This window comes from Planococcus citri, chromosome 3, assembly GCF_950023065.1.
Source record: "Planococcus citri chromosome 3, ihPlaCitr1.1, whole genome shotgun sequence".
In the NCBI taxonomy this organism is placed as follows: domain Eukaryota; kingdom Metazoa; phylum Arthropoda; class Insecta; order Hemiptera; family Pseudococcidae; genus Planococcus; species Planococcus citri.
The window spans coordinates 22,325,415-22,347,417 of NC_088679.1; the positions used below are offsets into that span (position 1 = coordinate 22,325,415).

A 22,003-nucleotide genomic window follows, 5' to 3' on the forward strand; every position below is an offset into this window, starting at 1 on the left:
CTTGCCACTCCTCCCCATTGTTCCACCAACTGGAGAATTCTGCTTTAGCCATGTTTATCAATTCAGAGTCCATCGAACAGCAACATGTTACCACCCCGCACGACGTGGACGCGCAGAATACTTCTGGTGATCACAAAGAGGATAAAAAAACGATCATCTACCATGTAAATGATTAAAATTTTTAAATATTAGTTTCTGCAGTTTTTGCAAACACCTTGAAAAGTGCAACTTTCACTCTAAAAGATCAAATTTGAGCTTCTTTAATAATTATTAATTTTAAATCTTCCATGTAACTACAACATTTTCTTCAAAACTTCACAAACAGATTTGCAACAAATTTAAGCGTTGAGATATGAACTTTCAAAGTTTGGCAGTTTTGCAAGAAATTAAGGGTATTCTTTACACCGTTATCACTAAGTGTGGTTTCTGGTTGCATACCAGTTTTTCCTTAACATATATGTTTACATTTGGTGATTTACCTCGCGAACGACCAAAAATCACGAACTGCAGAGGTGCATTTCTTCTTTCTATTCATTCACATTCAGACAATAGTGCATCTTTGTGCATACTACGCAACCTTTTCTTAACAATACTCACCCTCTTCTCCCCGCACTTGCCTAGTTTTTTAAACTGTCTAAGCTTCTTGTTGTACAGTATACTAGTTTTAGTGTGATACATTCGAGAGTGACTTTTCTGTACACCCTACCCCTACCTTCACCCTGCTGTGCATTTTTATACCTATTACCAGGGCTCCGATATTCTTTCCCTAAAAAAACCTAACAAGAATGATTTTTACGTTACTGTACTGTATATGTACACTCTACCTACCCATACCTACACCCTGCTGTGTATTTTTACACTTTTTCTCTCAGTTTGTTTTTTTTTCTCGCAACTTCGCAAGTGTTATAGATACCTAATTACCTACAGTGAGTAAGACTACAGTAAGCTAAATTAGTAAAAGAAGAGAGGACATACTCATGCGAAATATGGAATTTTTGAGGGTGATTCTGATGGGACTTTTCACACTGATCTCGAGAATGAGAAAAATGATAAGAAAGTTCCACTTCATAAACATTTTCCGCAAAATCAATTTTCTGATGGAAATTTTTTTCCATTTTTCATCGTTTTTGAGGGTGAAAAATGCTACACGATCAAAACGTTTTTTAATTTTTGGGTCAATATTTTTTTTTAGAAGACAAGGGGCTTCACATGTTTTTCAAATTTTGTTTCGAGTTGCGTAATAAAGACCTATTGCATTTTTGCGAATTTTGTTGATAAAATTTAAGAATGATGAGAGAGATTTTTCAATATTTCACTAAAGTTTGCCAATTTTTTGCCAGTGATCGTGTTCTAAGATGTCGCTTTTTTGATGGAAGTGCAGTGCTAAACCAAAATAGCTCAAACCAACAGGTTACAGGTGCCACTGAAAATCACCAAAACTGTCAAAACTGTGCAGTCCTCTGAAAACATTTCGAGAAAAACTTCATTCAAAAATGGGGGAAAAAATTAAAATCTTACCAAATAGACCTAGAAAGCTGACATTTGGAATATACCCTATTTTTGACCTGCCAAATCGATTGGAAACTGTTTCAGGCCGTTTAGAGTAGTTCTGGACCCTCCAGAAGATTTTTGAAATGAAATTCCCACAAAATTTCATGAAGTGGAGTTGGAAAGACGGAATTCATTCTGCAAACTAAATTCAATACGCTACGAAGTCGACTGCAGGTGGATTTCAAGTCATTTTAGAGTCTCCAGCGACTTTTTAAAAGTTACTGGAGCCTCCAGTATTGAAATTTTCACAAAAATTCATCAAATAGAGATGAAAAGCGGAAATTTACTCTCCAATCTAATTTTAGCACTCTTCGAATACGACTTCAGGTGGGTTCAAGTCATTTTGGAGCCTCCTGAGACTTTTTGAAAACTATTCCTAGAGTCTCCAGCAGATTTTTGAAACTTGAAATTTCAATAAAATTTCATCAAATGGAGTTGGAAAACCGAAATTTATTATGCACAGTACAAGCTAGAGCTAATTCGGACAGATTTTGTGGCATTTTAAAAAAAATTGAATTCAAAAAAGGCGCAGGAGAGGCTTCAAAATGACTTGAACCCACCTGAAGTCGTCTTCGGAGAGTGCTAAAATTAGAGTGCAGAGTAAATTTCCGCTTTTCTATCTCCATTCAATGAAATTTTGTGAAAATACAAAATTTCAAGTTTCAGAAATCTACTGGAAGCTTCAGTAACTTTCAAAAAGTCGCTGGAGACTCTAAAATGACTTGAAATCCACCTGCAGTCGACTTCGTAGCGTATTGAATTTAGTTTGCAGAATGAATTCCGTCTTTCCAACTCCATTTCATGAAATTTTGTGGGAATTTCATTTCAAAAATCTTCTGGAGGGTCCAGAACTACTCTAAACGGCCTGAAACAGTTTCCAATCGATTTGGCAGGTCAAAAATAGGGTATATTCCAAATGTCAGCTTTCTAGGTCTATTTGGTAAGATTTTAATTTTTTCCCCCATATTTGAATAAATAAAGTTTTTCTCGAAATGTTTTCAGAGGACTGCACAGTTTTGACAGTTTTGGTGATTTTCAATGGCACCTGTAACCTTAGTTTGCAGAATGAATTTCGTTTTTCCAACACCATTTCATGAAATTTTGTGGGAATTTCAAGTTTTAAAAATCTTCTGGAGGCTCCAGAACTACTCTAAACGGTCTGAAACAGTTTCCAATCGATTTGGCAGGTCAAAAATAGGGTACATTCCAAATGTCAGCTTTCTAGGTCAATTTGGCGAGATTTTAATTTTTCCCCCTCATTTTTGGTGTTTTGATTTTCAAAAATTCACCAAGAATCGAAAAAGGCATTTAAGCACTTGAAATTTTGTCAGTTCCTTAGGACTCCCCTTTAAAAAAAGTTGTCCCGGAGGATAGGCTGCGGGCTGCAATTGATCCTTATGCGGGTCCCCCAACTAATATAAGTAAGTACTTTTTATACGACCAGCTTCGTCTTTTATTGCAATTGAATGTTCTTTTCAGACGTGCCAATTTTCCTCAAAGAGAGGAAATTTTTCAAAATATGCATTGTGATTTTTTACTTCTACTACTACCTCCACCTCTTTTCAAAAAGAACTGCCCCAGTTCTAAAAGATAGTATACTTGAGATTCTGCGTGGCGTCGATCAATGATCAAGGTCTTCATTGTCCTCAAAATCCAAGACCTCTTTTAGAGTTCTACTGAGTGGTTAAAAATGTATTCTAAAATTGCTTAGTTTTGGGTAAATTAGTATTTTGAAAATTGTTTCTTCCCAAATATTTTGTATTAAGGCAAAACATCGAAAGATATAATTTCTGAAACTGGTGGAATACTTTGGAATTCAGTTGTGTCAATTTTTCGATCATTATTGCCAATTTCATAAACTCGAAAAATTTGTATCAATTTTAACCAATTTGTCATTAAACTAAAATACTAAATATTAAAAACTAGTAAGTAGGCACTCAAATAATTTCAATTTATTGATGAAAAAAAAATGAAATTTTACTAAGTAGGTAGTGCACTAGGTACATACATGACAAACGTATCAAAAAAATTTCCTAGGTGAAACTCGAGTATTGTTGAAAAGAAAACCAAACAGGCCTATACTTACGTGAACTGAAAGCTTAAGCTTTTAAAAATTGATAATTCAAGAAGTAAAAACATCAGTTTTGACGATCAGAAAAGTCTATTTTTCAAAATTTGATACTTATTTTTAAAAAATTGAACAAGAACAAGCTTCTGAAATTTCATACTTCAAGAAGTAGGTAAAACAAAATTTTGACAATAGGAAAAAAACACCAACTTTTCTCGACGTTGACTATTGAGTTGATATTAAGGAACGTTTTTTTCAATTTTTTATTTTTGAAAAAGAAAATTTTCCTTAATTTGTTAGTTTTGTAATTTCTTCAAATTTTATCCCCCTCCCTCCCTTCATAAAATTTACCACTCTAGGCGGCCGCCTTGCCTTGCCTATTGAATTAGAAAACTAAATCGACACCCAGTACCAGTAACCTCAAAAGAAGTCCGAAGAAGTAAACTGTAAAACCGGTTTAAGCTTTAAATACACAAATTCTGTGAAGAACGAAACTACCCTTCTTCATAACGTCCAACACCCACACACACCCTCTATATTTTTTAGGCTGAACTGTTACTTGGAATGTCTCATGTCCCGCCACCCGCTCCCGCCCATCAGAGTACAGAACTTATACACCTGATTACTCCGCAAGTTTCAACTTTTAAAAAAAAAGTTTTTCACAGTATGGTTCAAAAAAAGAGATCTAGCCGAGTACGTCGCCACATTTTTGATATAACCCTTCAGTTGCCTGCTTGGCGATTCGCAACTTACCATACTTTCGAAGCTTTTTTTGAGAAAAATAAATTGATAATTGCAAAAAATCGCTACGTAATCGGCTAGACAAAGGCATTAACATCATTTTAAAACAAATCGCAATAAAATCGATTGAGAATTCACGGAGTAATCAGGTGCATAAGTTGGGCATTTTTCGCGAACCGAACCTACTGATAACGCGTGGTAAAGAATACCCTTAAATGGGTAGAAAATTAAGATATTTTCCCCCTTCCCTTATTTTGCACCTCGGGAGTAATAAGGTCACATCTCAAAAACGTAAAATTTTACAGGAGAGTGATTTTCCTTTTTTTAAAAACTTGTTTCATTATTTTCATCAACTTATAATTAATTGTGAGGAATGAATAGCACCTCATTTTAAAGATCTGGTATCCTACCTTCATTTAGCATATGAACACTTTGAAAAATAAAATCTTAAAGAGGAAATATTTCAATGTTTGGAAAACATTTTGAGTTATAACCTTTCATTAAAGTTGATGTGGAGGCGAAAGGAAGCGTCCAAAAAAAATTTCATGATAACAAAGTTGTAGAGAATTAAATTTCCAATCGACGTAATGTCGTTAGTTTTTTTCCAAGAGTGCTTAGTTTTTGAGTTTTTCTCAAAAAACTAAAATTTCATGATATGTGCAAATTCATTTTTCTGAAAAGTGATCAATTTTTAAAAAAATTCCATTTGGTACAAACCAATAAAAAAATGCACTCCTTGTGACTATTTCTAACTGACAAACATTCAAAACAATCAAAACTATTTGTTAACACTTTGTATGTACGAAATTTGTTCAAAAAATAGAATATTTTAAAAGTCTGGGGACATGTAGAAAACTTGATTGGGGGCAGGGGTTGTACAATGTACATAAAGAAATTTATTTTGGTGGTTTTGAGATTTTCAAAATTTAAATACCTAAATCAAAAATTTCCGTTTTAGAACAGAGAAGTTGTAATTGGCTCGAACAAGGCGAGGGCAAAAGCTTACAGAAATTTGTATGTTTCTAATTCAAGAAATGAAACGACATTATTCCAGATTGAGTTTCCGACTTTGGATTAATTTTAATCAATAATTTTCCATTAATTTCAATCTTAGAAAATAGGTTCATGTAGGTACACAAAAATTTCATTAACTCAATGAACATCGAAGTAAAATTTCATAAACCTACTATGATCTAAAAATTTTCCAATACCTCAGATTGCAGTTCAACAACTAAACCGTCTTCTCGCCTCTTTTCTCCATCACTCACTATCAAGCTGAATTTTCAACAATGATGAAATTTACACAATAGACGAAGCCTCCTTCGCAGCTGCTCGCATTACGTTGACTTTCTTTTGGAAAAAATAGAATTACGACGACGACGCGACGTTATTCGAGCTTCTAGTGAAAATTTTTCACCCTTGCACAAAGTGATGTTGGTCGCTGCTGTCGTAAATTCAACTGCCTTAAATTAACGACGCTTTGGGAGAAAAAAAAATGCTCGCTTGCATCGCATCGTTTAAATGCAAAAGCAACTTGGCCCCAACAAAGCGACCACAACAATCGGTATAAATTAAATTTCTCAATAGAGCATTTCGACAACGAACGCGCGACGGCAGCGAAAATCCATAATATTCTAAGATTGCGTTACCAACGTTAAAATCCACTAGCGATGCTTTCATCCTTTCTAAATACAAAGTACCGCAATTTTCATCCATCTACAAAGCCTAAAGGCACCCACTTAGGTAGTATAAAGCAATTTGACAACCGCTAAGAACAACGTTTCAACTTGTACCACTCGAGCCGACACACAGTTTTACACGTGCATTTTTTTCTCCTTCTTCGTGCGCTTTTCTCTCGCATCGTATCGTAGGTACTCGTATAAGTAGGTAGGTATACGTTATACACACGCTGTATACTACTTACAGTGGTATCTGTAAACGCGTAAACTGAACGTTAAACTTACAACTTTCGTGGAGCAGGAGCTTGATATGTAATCTTGCGAAAGTTTTAAAAAATTACCAGTAGCTTTATTTATGGCGTTTGAGCTTGCCAAGTTTGAATTTGATATCTCGTACACGGCGTGAACAGATAAAACTTGTAATGTATTAAAGTACGTGTTTTTTTCACACGTACTGCGTTTTTCGCGCCAGTAATAAAACAGCACTTCCACGAAATGATTTTTTTTCTTCTCGCTGCTACATCTACAGAAGAGAGACACTCGGTCTCGGTCGTTTTTCCTTATAGCATTCAATCTTATGTGGCAGTCGAGGCAGAAAGTTCCAACGGTGATTTTCGGCTTCTCGGGCTTTCACCAACGCTTATCAGGTTTTCACGTTTAATTTCCACATTTAAATATTTTCTTATTTAACGCGAAGCTCGTCGTCGTTTTTCTCGCAAAGATATGGTATACCTACCTCGTATATAAGAGTAGGTACATCATGCAACTGACATCGAAGCTAGGAATTTATGCATTTTTGTGTTTAGCCTGTCCTCGACCTCTCCTTTTCTTCGTTTTGTGTTGAATGCTTTATAACGACGCATACACAACTGCTCCTGTTTATTTGGTTTACGTTCTGATGAAGAACACCTATCCTATTGCTTACACAATCAACATCCCATAACGTTTTCGTTCGATTTAAAAAGAAAATTACATTTTCAAATTGTCACCGCTGAAAATTTATTCACTCAGAGATTAACTCATGCGATTGTGTTAAATTTTATATACAATCTTACAAACAGTCCAACTACCTACTGTTTTCCTCCTAACAGGTAAACGAATCTACGTAATTCACCAAGTCTCTAATTAATTTTTTGTCGCTATTTTTATTTCAGTAGGTATGAAAATTTTATACCTCAAGTAGTTTTGTTTTTAAATCAGAATAAATAGGCACCACAGTTCTACGTAGTTGGCTTTTTTGTTGCTGTTGTTAGACCAGCGTATTCGTTTGAATTAAACTTGACAAAAATGGAATTTTCTTTTCGCAAAATTCAGAATGGCCGAGTATTTTGAGTTAAATAGAAAGGAAAAATTCTATCGAGGTTTGCAATTTGTTTTCAAATAACAATACGAGTGAACCGGCGAGTTTCTTTTTACTTTTTTCAAATAACGCCAACGCACGTTAAGTAAGCGAATTGCTAATTATATTGACGACTGCTTTCTTGTATTATTCTGAAGTACAATTTTTTCGTTCAACTTACCTCGGACAATCGTGAAAAATTTATGTTCAAATTTCCACTAATTGGAATATTATTACAAAAGAGATATTTGGGTGAAAAAGATTTTATTATTTAGCTTATTTTGAACGATTTTCATCGCGATAGTTATCTACCTACTTCTGTAAATATTTTGTTTATTAAAAAGTTGAAAATGTTTAAGGATCCATGAAACATTAGATCATTCTTAATTCATTTTTTAACACGGGTCTTTTGTAGAATTTGTTGCTTTGTGGATGCTGAATGTATCAAAAGAATTTCCCTTACATAAATAGGTAAGTATTTTATAAATGCTCTTTGGAGGGGTAAGCACGTATAGCTAAATTAGGTGTTTACTCATCAACGTCTGAACAGGAACTGAGCCCTAGACGCGCGAACAACAATGTTGGCCAGTGTTACCATTCATGATACTGAAAAAGCAGTGTTGTGAATTTTTTTGTTGAAAAAATCACGCATGACACAATTGAAATGAAAGGTTGATAGGGTTAATTTGTGAATGTCTGGGAATGGAAATATTATTTTCAAAATACATGCAATGAAACGTCGGTATAACATACACGATAAATGTTGAGAAACGCTAGAATTACAACAAGTTCAAACTAACATTGAAAAAAACATACCAATATAGTTGAACGTAGTTTTTCCCAACTTGTTTATGTTCTAACGCGCAACAATTGGTGAAAAAAAAAACACCCAAGGGAAGGAAAAAGCAACCGTGCTTTTTTCTTCCCTGGTTGCTTTTCTCCTTCCCTCGTCGTCGTCGTGGTTCCTTATCCTTTACAGGACATTGGAAATCGCATTTTTGTGGTACCCTAACAGGGTGAGGCGTATGCCTATTGCCACTGCGATTATTCTAGGGAATCGACGTTGTTTCGAGCTTCCACTAGTAGTTTCCCGTTGCTTTCTAGTGACATCTACACAAGCACCTTGGAGCTAGCCGGGTAGTTTAGAGACTCTGAGCTCCTCAGTGTTGACCTCTATAGATGCTCGAACCAGTTTCAGCTTTTTGATTCTGCTAAGTGCTAACAGATGGCGTGCATTATCTGTTAGCTCAGCCAAACTGGTAGTCCCACAGTACTTGGCGTGTAATGTTGATAATTGCACGAAAGATTTTTTTTTAATTACACACACAAGCTTGCCTCTGTAGCTGGATTTGAACGGGGTACCTCGTGAAAGGAGGTCCGCGGCTCTACCTACTACGCCACCGAGGGACTTCTCCTTCCCTAGGTAAGGAGAAAAGCAATCAAGTATTTTGTAAATTATTTACATACATTGGTTTGTTTCATTGCATTTATCATGAAAAATATCTTACAATGCAAGAATCGAACTGGAATCATTACATATTTTGTGCATTTGCTTCACTATTGCTTCGCTCGTTCAGCAATCAGATGCACTCAATACGTAATGATTCCAGTTCAACTCTTGTATAGTAATATACTATTTAATTTGTCTGAAGGATGAGAAGGTTCATAATTATTCCCTAGGTAGGGAATAATTACCTAGTGCCAGAATAGTGATTATTATTGGAGAGCTAGAAGTCATCCTAATTTAACTCTATGCATTAGATGTTAGACCAAAGAATAACACAACCAATAACCGCCACAAATCGTGTCAATATGATTTATTATTATAAAGTCAAACATGTTAAGATGAATAAAAATATAAAATAAGCTAAATCATTTTATATTAGATATAATTAAAGGACGCAGCCTAAAATAGACGACTTGCGTTAATGACTTAAGATAAGATATAGTGGTCACTCGATATATTCAAGTACCACTATTTTAATCAAAGATAGTGAATCAAAGGACATCACACAGATATAATAAATTCCCTATACTATAATATTTGTGAATAAAGTGCTTATTGCTCAGTATCCACGCTTGGGTATTTACATCATTAAGATGGAGCTAAGAATAAATACATAGAATGGTGATAATTAGTCACCACTTACCAAAACTGTCCATATTTTCTGTCTCTTTTGCGGGTGCCCCTAATACTGAACATGGTGACAGAACTGTATTACATGAAGCTGCTTTTCAACGAGAAGCAATAAGCATTATTGATGCCTCGGATGATCAATTAAAATGCCCAATGTACCGTAATGATTAAAACAATTAATATTACGTTATCAGCACAAATTATCCACTTAGTAAAGTGGACAAAAACATGGAAGAGGGGAAGAGGGGAAGAGGGGTCCTCTCCTGCCTATACATCCGCATGATTTCATTTTTATTTGACCGAGCACTGACTAGCTCGAGATATCGGAGCCAAGTGAAGATCGTCTCATATACCAAGCACCACGATGGTACATAGCTTGGTATAAGAGCGGAAGTCTTAATAATTCCCACGTTACCTACACTTCTAGTTACATATAAGAAAGGTTCTAATAATAACTACATACTAACATAGTAAGGCCATATCTGCCATAATAAAGTGTCATTCATTTTTGCATTTCAACATTCAGAAAAACTGTAACTAAAAATTAAAAATTTCAACTCTTTTTAATGCCCTGACCTACATGCCCTAACCACTCGGCTATGAGTACACATGGAGGGTTAGGACATTAAAAGAATATGGATATGTATTTGTTTGGTAAACACCCCACCAAACCACTCCCACTTGAAATACACAGTCGGCAAACAGGGGGTATAGCTGGGCACAATGAAACACAGCTGGTTAGTAAAGTGGTGTTGGAATAGGACAGTGGGCATAGCAGGGTACACTGAGAGCCTTTATCTTTTTTTAGGATATACTTAATGCATTAAAATAATGAACTAAAATTGCAATTACTGAGCAATTATCTATTCAAAATGAATGAAAATTAATGTGTTCTCTCCTCTGTCCAATATGTGTAAAAAAATGGTTGGGTAGTTTAAGGGCACATTCAGGTGTAATGAAATTTCATTTCTCAAAGCGAAACCAATAGCGTGCTACGCACATGAAAAAAATACACCACGACAATGGAAATTTTTACACCATAGTCCCAAAATCTTGGAACCCTCTCCCCCTCCATGGGGGAGATTAATTGAGGCCAATATCGAAAATGGGGCCAGGGACATGTATGTATAGGTATTATTTGATAATTTCAATTTAAAAATGTTGAAAAAAATATATATTTTTTTTTTAGTATTGAAATATGCCACTTTTTTGAGAATTACCCAAAAGGTTCGTACAGTTCATTGAATTTATTTTCTAGTACCTAGGTAAGTCAAAGCAGCAGGGAAAATTCGAAGCATCCTACTCCTAAAAATTCAAGCCTCAACTCAATATGTTGCTAAAAGCCACTCCAAAAACTAGAAATATCTTCTATTGAAATAAATCCAAACATCAATCATCGTCTAATAGGCCTACCTAGACATAAAACAAATCTTCAACACTATTCCGAATCCCTACGTTCTCTTTCTCATCTCCTTCCAGCTTCAAATACACCAATTAAACTGCAAAAATTCGAGGAATTTTCGACTCTTTCATCCAACACATTTACACTCAAGCTTTTCTTCTCAACGCATGACTCACTCAACTTACCTAACATGAAATTTCGAACAATATAATGATTTTCTTCGTGGAAAAAATTTTCACGATACTTAGTTCGAGTAAAAGACGCTTTCAGGTTTGTTCTTATTAGGCTCTGTTCGAGTTGAAATTATAATGTAAACTATTTCACTTTGTGAATTGAAGCATATACTGAAGGTCAAACGAATCTCGGAGAAAATTACATTATTTAGAAATGCTGTAGCCTTTTCAAATGCGAACACAAGCAAAACGTGGAAAAACTTTTTTTCTCTATACAAAACAGATACCTACCTACGTAGTACGCACAGCGATATAAGATGCATTAGGCAATTTTTTATCCGATATGGAATTCGCTTCGCTATAGTATTCATCTTCTCTTTTTTTTCCAACTGAAAGCGAACTTATCTATATATTCGTACCAAAGGAAGGTTTTTTATTGCGAAGAAATGAGAGTCAGGAGACGAGCAGGGGGTTATAACTTGGATAAAGTTCGTCCTTCGAGCAACACCTGAATTCGAGCTATGCTTCGCGTATTTAGCATTACGTGGTATAAAACTCAAAAAACGACCACACTTTTGAAACTACGTCCATAAATTACTCAGACAAATCGGTCCGAACAAATCTGTCGCATAAAGCCGAATAGGTAGGTATTACACTAAAGGAAAAAAAAGTTAAGGAAAAAAAATACGGATCAAGAACAAAAAAGCAATTATAATTTTACGATCTTCGCAGACGTTAAGGTATAAAATCGTAAAATTTTCGCATATGAGATAGTCTGTAGTAAAGTTTTAGGAGCCTAATAAACGATCTGTGTACACAAGCTTTCGTCATATCTGTGTAAAGGTACACGTAGGTATATAAGCTATAGATATTAGGTACCTAGACCTACAAACTGAAACAGTCCCCCTATAACCTTGCCCATCATCTGTATACAGCTAAACACATCCGTCACGAGAAATGGAAACCTGAAAATACGTACTCGTACTACATGTTACGAGTACGTTTCAGAATGTAGTATACACTCTGCAATTTATAGCACCGTCAAACAAATCGGTCAAAAGGAAAATTTCCAATTACGAATTTCTAATCATCTAGGATCGGATTACTTTCTTCGTCGAGTTCGTCGTACATTACGCTACAGTTTTCGACAATCCTGCCTTTTACTTTTTAATTAAGCAAAAACATACGTCAATTCAGCGTACTTACTCGTGCTCTTTCGTATACATAAATACACTTCAACGTATATGCACATTACATGGAATTGCACTGCATTGTACGCCTACGTTCTGCGAAGTTTTTCTTTTATTTTATTTTTATTTTTGAGCAACAAAGAGTTACAATGTTACATTTTTCTGTACCACTACTCGATGTTCCTCATCTGCGTGTTAGTTTTTCTCGCGTATTTCTAATTACGATGCAATTTTTTAAAGTGATACTTTTGTATATCCTTCGACGATGACGCTCCTCTAATTAGGTCTACTCTTTTTCAAAAACGAGAAATGAATTAACTCGAGCGAAGCGAGGGCAAAAGCTCTCGAAAATTTTCAATTCGAGAAATCAAAAATTATTTTTATGGATAATAAATTTTCACAACGATTTGGTAAAAAAACAGAACCTTTTATGATAATTTTAACAAAAGCAAGATTTTTTCCAATTTTGGCAACAGGATTTTTTTGAATACTTTGGTAAAAAGCAGGAGTTTTTTTTTGACAATTTCTATAAAATTTAGGAGTTTTTTTAAATAGTTCTTACAAAAAAAGAACTTCTTTACAATTTTGACATAAACGAGATTTTTTGACAATTTAGGCAAAAACAGAACTTTGCAGACAATTCTGGCAAAAACATACCAAGGACCGACTTCTAAAGATAATTTTGGCAAAATCAGGTATTTTTGAAATTTCGACAACTAACAAAGTTTTTAGGTCATTTCTGGAAAAAATACAACTAGGATTTTTTTTTGATAACGTCAAAAACAGGTATATTTCTCGACAATTTTGGCAAAAAGCAGGACTTTTTTAAAATGGGTATCTACTGAATTTTTCGCCCAAAAAACACGTTTTTTTGGCTATATTGTCCAAGAGAAGATGGGTTGAGGGAGCGGAAATTATAAGTTCGAAAATTTTTTTTGAATGTACCCAACAGTAATCCATCATAATTTTGACTCTGTATGGCATTGCGGTTTAATTCACAAATTAGTTACAATCGAAACACCCACCTTTTTACATAAAATCATTTCTTCCTTCCATCAAAATAGGAAATTTTATGTTCAAATCGACAATGGAAGCTCTTCGCTTCGAGGAATCAGCCAACAAGCACCACAAGGCTCTGTATTGAGTCCAACATTTGTTGTATAAGGATGCCTAAATTAAAATAGTTAGGCAATTATACTGGCATAAATTCGATGAACCCTTTCAAGGTTAAAATCATAGGTGGGAAAATTGATAACTTATGACGCTAGGTAGATACCTACCTAGCTTCAGTATGTTTTCGGGATTCGAGTAATTTAGAACGTGTGTGTTCGATTATTGTTTATCTTATGATAATGTGACTTTTGTGAACATTTTCATTTTAATTAAATGGTTTAATATTCCGGTACGCAAGTGTGAATTATTTTCAATGACTATTTTTCATCTTTAATACCTGGATTTAAACCAAATGAAGTAAGTCCTTTTATTCGAGCATACCGGCTAGACTGAGGTAACTCCTCATACCGTAGTTCCGGGCAGTATCTAGGGTCTTTCTCAAACGCTAGGCTATAAGATAATTCAGTGAAGAATTTTAGTAGCAACTTTGAAATTAGATAATCAAGGAGATGGTTTATTTTTAAGTTGTCAATTTAGATAGTCCAGTGAAGGACTTTACAGCCTAGTTTTTCCAATTAGATAATCTAGTTAAAGATTTAATGAGTATAACCATCTAATTTTATTCCTCTGGAATTAAAATGATCGTAATTTTTAATTACTAATTCGAGTTCAAAACTAGGACATTGTCCAACCACTGTTTTGTGATCGTAGACTCAGTCTACTGTGTAAATAGATATCTTTCCCCTTTTTGATTTGAAATTATTCGAAATCTATTTTCATATTATTCGAGCATTAAATTATGTTGATATAGGTAGGTTCTCTATTCCTATACAAACCCACTCCATTTATCCTAATTGTAAAATTCCTATACCTATTTCCGCTCACTAACTTTCCCTAGTCTAAAAATTTTCCTAATTACCAATCAATCTATATCACACATTGTTCATCTTATACTGCTATGATATTCCTAAACCAGCTGATAATGAAATAGCAATGTTTGCTGATGATATGTGTTTACTCAGCCAAAATAATGATCTTCTAATTGCTTGTAATCAACTTCAAGCTGGTATCAATGAATTGGATCCATGGTTTGAACGCTGGAAACTTAAGCTAAATCCACTTAAAAGTGAAACGAAAATCTTTACACTTCACAAAATCTCACTGACTCTAGAAATCTGAATCGATAACACTGTGGTACCATGGAATACATCAACAGTTAAATATCTCAGCATACACTTGGACCAGAAACTATTTCTCAAAAACCATATCGTTCTCAAATCACGTGATGCCTACCTCAAACTAGGTAAACTTTACCCCTTACTGAATCGTGGTTCCAGATTGTCTACATCTTGTAGTCTACTTCTTTACAAAAGTCTCATCCGTAGCTCATTCACATATGCAGTGCTAATATGGATAACAGCTTCAAAAACTAACAAACATAAACTACAAATTATACAAAACAAAGTTCTGCGAATCATTACAAACACACCATGGTTCCTCTGAAACAATCAGTTACATAATGAACTGCAAATAGAATCAATCGACGCCTTCTCTGAAAGACTTACTGAAAAATACCTATTTATGCTGGAATTGCTTGATGACTTCGAATTCCTACTTAGCAAAAATCTTATGAATCGTCTTAAAACACATAAAAATCCTCAAGATCTTTTTTGATGCAATAAATAAACAATAATTCTTTCAAATCGTTATACCTATTCGTGGGTTTTTATAATATTTTTTTGCCTACCCTCTTAAGTATCGCGTTATCATTGTATAAAAATTGATCACTTCATGTATAGCGCTTAGACGCTGAGCCGAATAAATTCATATTTCTTATTCTTCTTCAAATCTGGGAACAGGGCTATTTTGCCTATCTTACCTGGGAGTACCCTTTCTTCAGAAAGTACGAAAATTTCTAAAAAAAATTGGAGTAATTATCGAACTGTTGTTGCTGATAATTTCTAATCAATTTCCTCTGTTCCATACTACTTTAGCAATCAGTACTCACATTCTAACCCTTCCTTTACTATTTCCTCCACCAAGTACTCTCATTTACAATTTGAAACTCTTTAAAAATGTTTTATTCAAAATAACTACTTATTACGAATACTCAAAACAGAGAGAGAGAGAGAGAGAGAGAGAGAGAAAAAAACAGACGGAAACTATTGCTATTTTATTCTCCACCAACGACGTACTTATTATTTTCGCGCAACTGGTTGCATTCTAACTCGACAATAAACTCGTACCAATGTGATAACGACGTTAATGGTATTTGTCATTGTCGTCAGCTGGAAAATAATTTCAGTTTCGATGTTAGCTACCCACGAATACGTGTATACTTAAGTGGTTATTTAAATCCCTTCGAGGAAATACCGCCAGCTTTTTCGAATCAATTTTCACACTTTTCCTCGACGTTGTGTCTTGCTGCAGTATACTGTGCACTTTGCAGACGTCGTGTACGTTATCTTTTCACCGCATATACTTATGTACTTACTACTTACCTATGGTATATATAAAGTATACACACATACACCTAATATACCAAGCTATACCTACTAGATACGTATTTTTCAAGTAGCTCGATACGTTCTTCTACGAGTAGTTTTGCGCTTTTATTTACAAAGCAATTGACGCCGAGCGACGTCGTCGACGGTGTCGTCACTTCAGAGTACCTATACTTTGTAAGCCGCGAAATTATTTCAATTCGTTTAAATTTGTTTAATTTTTTTTCTTGTTTCAGGTGAGTGAATGTTTGCCTTTTATTCATACTGTATTAGTACCTACGGTTACTTTACCAAGTAGAATCTGCACCGAATGACGATTCAGCTGTAAATACAGTAAGGTTTAATGAGCTCCCAGGTAATTTGAATAAGTCTTAATAGATACGTATTGTATGCTTTAGATCATTAAGTGCGTAAGGAAAGCATTTCTTCAATTTTTTAATCAAAGAAATTCTCGAAATTTAAATTTCAGATGGAAGTACGTAGTGAATCTTCATCTTCTTTTTTGTTGTTATTTCATTTATTTTTTATTCATATCATATGATTTTGTAGGACACAAAAAAGTATGAAAGTACCTACCTATCTTTCACTTTCCTCTTCACCATTTGTATTACCCATCATTATAACTGAGCACTTTCGTATTGTTACAATCACACCGTAAACAGCGCCGTCATTCGCTATTCCACGTTATCTGAAAATTTTCACAGCCTCATATGGAGGCTTCGTACGTAATTCGTATGCAACACATTTGCTTTAGCTAGGTACCTACAGCAACTTTTACATCTAAACTTTATAAAACGTATAAATTCGCAATTATTTTCGCGCTTTTACTATCCGTTTATTAACAATATGCTGTTTAATTGCAAAGCTACGTTAAGGTTTCGACGACGACGATACGATGATATTATACTTGGCGTTTCATCGTACAAAATGCGACGAAATTATCCCGGAAGTGCGACAGCACTTTTTGATTGTGCGTTGCTTTTTAAAGCAGCGAAATATGAAAGCCTTAAAGAACATAAGCCGGTGTAGTATTGCGTGTAATTTTATAATTGGTCTTCGGATAATGTCGTTCTTTTTAATGGTAATTGCGCGCCGAATATTTTTTTAATGGTTTGTAAATTTTATAAAAGGACAGAAGTACTGGAAAGATTATATTTTTTCGACGAATTTTCATTAACGCTTTTAACCCACCCCTGGCCCATTTTATTCTATTTTTACCGGCTATTTCGTTTCTTATTTTCTACTTTTTTTTCTCTGCTTCTTCTTTCGCTTAAAAGCGAAGAAAATAGGTCAAATGGAATTTAGTATTTTGCTGGCAAATGGGAACGGGAAGTTCACGGTTTTCAAGGACTCGTTCGTTACCTACTACGAAGTTCTTGGTCAAGTTGATATGATTATAGGGTTCTTTCTTGGAAGCATATCAATATTTAATTGAGTCGACTTATCGTAAATAGGGTGAAAAAGTCGACGAAATGAAGTAATCAAGTATCCTACGTCTCGTTCGAGGTACGACTAATTTTCGTGGTATTTTTCTTTTTTCCAATTCATTCAATGGAAATGACGGACGTGATGAGGTGATGTGTGTAGTGTGTATGGCACGACTAACGTAATAATTTGTGTAATTTATTCGGGAAAAGAAGCAATAGTAGGTATAATAAAACCATTGTTGCGGTGTATTTTGGCAACATTTCATTGTGTGGACGTGTTGAAGCAGTGTTACCATAAAACGGAACTAAAGAGTCGAGCATTCGGGAAGATTTTTATGAATTTTCCTTTATTTGTCATTTTTTTCAAAAATGGAGAGTTTGGCTAGAGGAAAACAATAAAAAGCCCAAAAAGATTTGGAAAACTGTTCAGGACGATTTATGATTTTTTTTATTTGCCATTTTTTCGAAATTGGTTAGTTTAGGTAGAGGAAAACAAAAAATTTTTAAAATGTGTTTGAAAAACTCGAAGAATTGAAATGACCGCAAAATAACGCGGGGATTTTCATAACTACCTATTTCAAAAGACTACTCAAGGTGAATTTCCCTTTCACTCTTTCTTCAAAATTTATGAAAAATGACATGTTTGAAGTTTCTTTTTCAAAATATTGAAAAACACAGCTGGGTAGGTATATTTCATCTGTGGAGTCAGTGCTGTCAATTTAGGTACTTCTCAGGAGTTTAATATTGACTAAGAAACGAGAAAGCGCTTATGACTAACAAAAGCGGTATCTCAATGGAGAGAAAAAATGTTGAACCAGATAAAGTCTAATTAAAAGAGCATGAAAAAACACATAACTAGTCAAAATTTCAGATGCTAAGATGCATTTTTTGATTTTTTGTATGAGCCAAAAACGCAAAAAAATTGAAATCTTATCAAATCGACTTGAAAATCTGAAAAATATGTAGTATAGCTATTTTAGAACATCTAAAACGATTGAAAACGGTTTCAAACCATAGATAAGTACTGAGCAGTTCTAGAACCTTCAATAGATTTTTGAAAATTGATTCTGAGTAACTTCCAACTCAAAATGAAGGTCTCTTGGGGGGAGGGGGGGGGGGTAAGCCCAGGAAAATACTAAGAACATTTTAACTTACAAGTAACCAAATATAACCAGAACAATAATATTTTTCATTGATTCACAATTTGTGAAATTCGGTACAAGAAATGAAAATGTACTTCAATTAAGTTCAAAGGGATAAAACTTTTTAATGGTTCTAGTACTACTTAATATCTGTTTTAATTCCAACATTGGCTGAACAAATATTCCCATCTTTGCTAGCATTTAGTTGATCAATAATTGATCAATAACACCCAATCTCCATTTTCCCATGAGTCATCTTCAGAAATTAGTACTGCTTCACCAACTCTATATGTACAGGACAAACAGCCTTTCTTTGTGTTGAATTGTCATTTTTACGTTTTGATAAATAATCTTTACCTATACCACATGGTCTAAAAAGACTGTAGAACCTTTATACACAAATTCCAAATGTTAGATAATTCAGATCTTGTATTAACAATACCCAAATTCATTGTTGACGGAAATGTTACTTCGATTACAAATGAAATGAGCTGGAGTAATGACGTCTTCGAGATCACCAGACACGCATGAATGGCCTTGAGCTTAATACATTTTCAATTTCTTTCAACTTTATATTTTTTGATTTCAAGTTTTCAAAATTGATCATGCCAGAGACCGATTTTTTGATACATTTCTTCACTGACAAAATTAAACATTTGTATGGACACCTCCCACCCAGGGAGCATTTTTAGGAATAAACTTCCAATTGATATTGTTTATGAACAGGAAGGAAACAAATTTGTTGTTCCTTCTTGAATTTTCTCTCCAAACGTGATCAATGAACGATTTAAATTTTTTAAATTGTGCAGCATTATCAGAAATTATTAGGTAGGTATGTTTCTCTTCGCAATAAAACAATGAAGAATGATCAAAAAATCTGTAGCTTTCATACATTAGACAAGTTCAAGATGAATAGTTCAGACAGTTAAATAGCTGAATATAACAAAGAAGAATTTCTTCGCATTACCACAACATTTGGCATAACTCGATTGACAAGAAATACGTGTTTTAGTCTCACTTTTCAGCTATTATGCCGACGTTTTTTCAAATCCGCTCCCTTTTTTCAAATCTGCTGTTACTCCGTTCTACCTGAAACTGGTTTTCTTGGAGTAGACCATGTTTTTTACCGCCCTATTGACAAAATTATGCTGAAAAGCATGCATAACAGTTCGTAATTTTGGACTGGTGTAAAAGCGTGCATTATCGCGTTAAAAATGTAAGTACAATTTTTCGCATGCTAAACAGAAGCAATCTAGCAACCAAGTATTTTCTAAAATGCACCAGTGAGTAAAAATTTTTCCAAGTCCAAAAATTGATAACATTTATGCAAAAATGACCTCCAATTTATTAAGCTGCAAGGTGGCCGAGTGTGTTAAATGGCCGCACATCGCAGGAACCTGAGATCAATTCCAGCATGCGCCAGAAATTTTTTAATTTTTTAAAAAATTTTTTGAAAAAATTATCTATTAGAATGTCTTAAAATTCACAATTAATTGGTAGATAGTATTGCCAGTGAGTTTGAGCAATTTTTCTGCTAAAATTTCCGCACTTTTTGTACATACTTTTGGTTTACTTTTAAGCATGCTATTCACTGGCTGAATAACATGCAATTTTTTGAAAGAGTCCAAATTCACGCATGCGTGTGATATGCAAAAAAGCATGCATTTCAGCATGTTGTATGCACAATTTTTGTCAATAGGGTGCATCCTCACTGCATTTATGCCATCTCATACTCCAGGGGGTCTTTCATAAAAGCAATTACGCACAGCGTTTATGCGATAATGTCAAGACATAAATGCACCAAAAAAACATGGTCTCGCTTTTATGGCTCTCATCGTGTTTTTCTTGTCAATAGGAAATATGAAGGACCAAAGTGATTGACACCAACATTAAGTGAAAGGAATAACTTTTGAGACTCATTCTAAAGTAGATTATTCTAAAGGAGAGATCTTATGAGTATCAATACTTATTGATAATATCGATACCTTGCAGTATGAAAAGGTATTGATACTAATCTGTAGTATCAAATAAATATCAATAGTTATTTACATTTTTACATTCTAATCTCCATGATCCGCATTTTTTTAGGCTTGTAATTCATATTTGAGCATTAATTTTTGATGTTGATGATGTGATTTCTATCAAGAAAAAAAATATGTTATTTACATTATAGAGTTCTGTCAGTCTTGGCTGCTATTCATTCCCATAAGTCCTGATAAATTATGAGCAAAATAACTGGTCATTGAAGTCAATTTGAAAAGTATTAATATTTATCGATATCATCCATACTTTGGGAAAAAATATCGATATACTTACTCGTATATTGATACTGAAAATTGTTGAAGAATAAGACCACTGCTTATTTTAAAGGAAAAGGAGGAAGATCAAGCATTATAAGCGCACCACCATCAACTTGTCTGCAATTGAGGGGCTTCATGGAGAAGGGGGCCTTGGTCAGTTTTTTTTTTACCAATTTTCATAAGTTCAAATAGACTTGAATTTTTTTCTACAAGCAAACATTTTCCAATTCGTTTTTTTCCCTACGGAAGAACATTTCAATATCACTGAATATGGTGGAAATAATGGAAAAAACAATTTTAAATAGGTAGATATATTTAGATTTGTAAAAATCAGAAAAACAAAAAAAAAATTACAAAGGCCCCTTTTCCATGGAACCCCTCAATTGATACATTCGTTCAACACTTTCATTACAGCTTGTCTACCATTCTCGATCCAATATTCACAACGAATTATAGATAGCATGGATATAATTTTTGTATCCATTGATCAGCTTTCAAGTCAAAAAATGAAGATTCCTGTACCTTACGTAAATTATATTCAAGCTTAGAAAGCTTATCCATAATATACTCATACACATAACATACTCATCCCTAGGCTATAATGAATATACCTATCTACACATTTTTGACGGAAGTTCGACAAATATTAGACTTTCAAAGCGATGTTAGAGACGCATGAAACAGCACGTTCATTTGGCAAAGCTCGCTTTTACAACAGCCCATGAATTCGTATACCCATACCTGAGCCATGTAAAGTTAGTAGGTAGGTACATATTACGCTGGAAAGTTTAATGTACGTCCTGCAGCCGGAATGAAACAAGTTATTTAACATGCTTTCGGGCTAATTTCAACCTTAAAAACTTACACAGGAATGAAAATTGACCGTTAGTCGAGCTTTTGAGCGCAAACAGAAGTAAATTTTATTCAAAAGTCTTGCACATAATATAGGTCTAGGTAAAGTTGGTATAAAAGATGAACTCTGTGAAGTGTGCCGGAGGCTTTAAAGCTAAAATCATTCGTGATCCTATAGTTTCAAAGATAGCGACGCGTTTCAAGGAAGTATAATATTGTATTATAAACTTAGTGTTGGGAAAAATATTTGTAAAAGGACTGAAAAGGTAAAACGGTATGTTTGATGGTGTCACCGTCAAGAAAATGGACATTTTAACACCCTATGCATATATATGTAGTTCTTTATAATTTGTCTTCCAATCGACACTACACTGACACTAATAGG

The 22,003-nt window shown here is 34.3% G+C and overlaps 1 protein-coding gene and 1 long non-coding RNA gene across 4 annotated transcripts in view; one reads left to right on the plus strand and one right to left on the minus strand.

The window, feature by feature from the left end:
* Positions 1-22,003, plus strand: part of cpx (complexin) — a 478,766-nt gene that overhangs the window by 28,226 nt on the left and 428,537 nt on the right. The gene's annotated exons all lie outside the window — the stretch shown is intronic.
* On the minus strand, positions 16,097-16,862 carry LOC135840726 (uncharacterized). Its single transcript, XR_010557774.1, has 2 exons — positions 16,474-16,862; positions 16,097-16,219 (listed from the first exon to the last, which is right to left on the minus strand). It is a non-coding gene; the product is annotated as an uncharacterized LOC135840726 (long non-coding RNA).